Genomic DNA, 706 nt, shown 5'->3' with positions numbered 1-706 from the left:
GGCTGCTGCCCACCACAGGGACTGGTTCTCCTCCCCCACCTCCTTGACGTGAACGATCTGGGGAGACAGAGGGAGAGCGTGGGGAGGCATCCAAAGGCCAGGAGCCCGGGACATGCCATCGCCCAACCCCAAAGGCACTGGGACTCCCAGGTGCTCTGGAAAACCGAGGTGAAGGGAGGAGCCTCCGCTGAGCTGGGTGACCACTGGCTCCAGGGCCTCAGGGTGGCATTTCCTAAGGCTGCTCCAGCCTCGGGACACCCAGCCCCACCCTGCCCCCGGGGGCTGCTCAGAGCTGTGTCCACTGGGGTCTCCATGCAACCTCACCTGTTACTGATAAAGAAAATCCCCCAGGGCAGGTGGGGTCTCCTTAGGGTCTCACGTGGCCTCACCCAGCCCCTCACCTGATTCCAGCTGGCTGGAAACCCACCCACCAGAGGTCCCAAGTTATCTGCAGATGCGTTTGCCAGAGGGAGAGCCAGGGCAGGCACACAGGTACTTACTGACCCTCCCAGGGAAGCTGGCCGCTTCCTGCTCAGGGGTGGACGGTCCTCTGCACAGCCCCTGGGCTCACAGATTCTGGGCTCTGGATCTGAAGGAGAGGCCCTGAGAGGCTGGGCACCAGCTGGTTGCAGCAGGACACAAGCCTGGCCCGCCTGCTCCTTCTGCAGCCGTTCTTCCTAACAAGAGTGATACACATACACCTCAC

Source organism: Sciurus vulgaris (genome assembly GCF_902686455.1).
Source record: "Sciurus vulgaris genome assembly, chromosome: 3".
Taxonomy (NCBI): domain Eukaryota; kingdom Metazoa; phylum Chordata; class Mammalia; order Rodentia; family Sciuridae; genus Sciurus; species Sciurus vulgaris.
The sequence above is the reverse complement of the archived record's forward strand: the minus strand, read 5'-3'. Positions refer to the sequence as shown.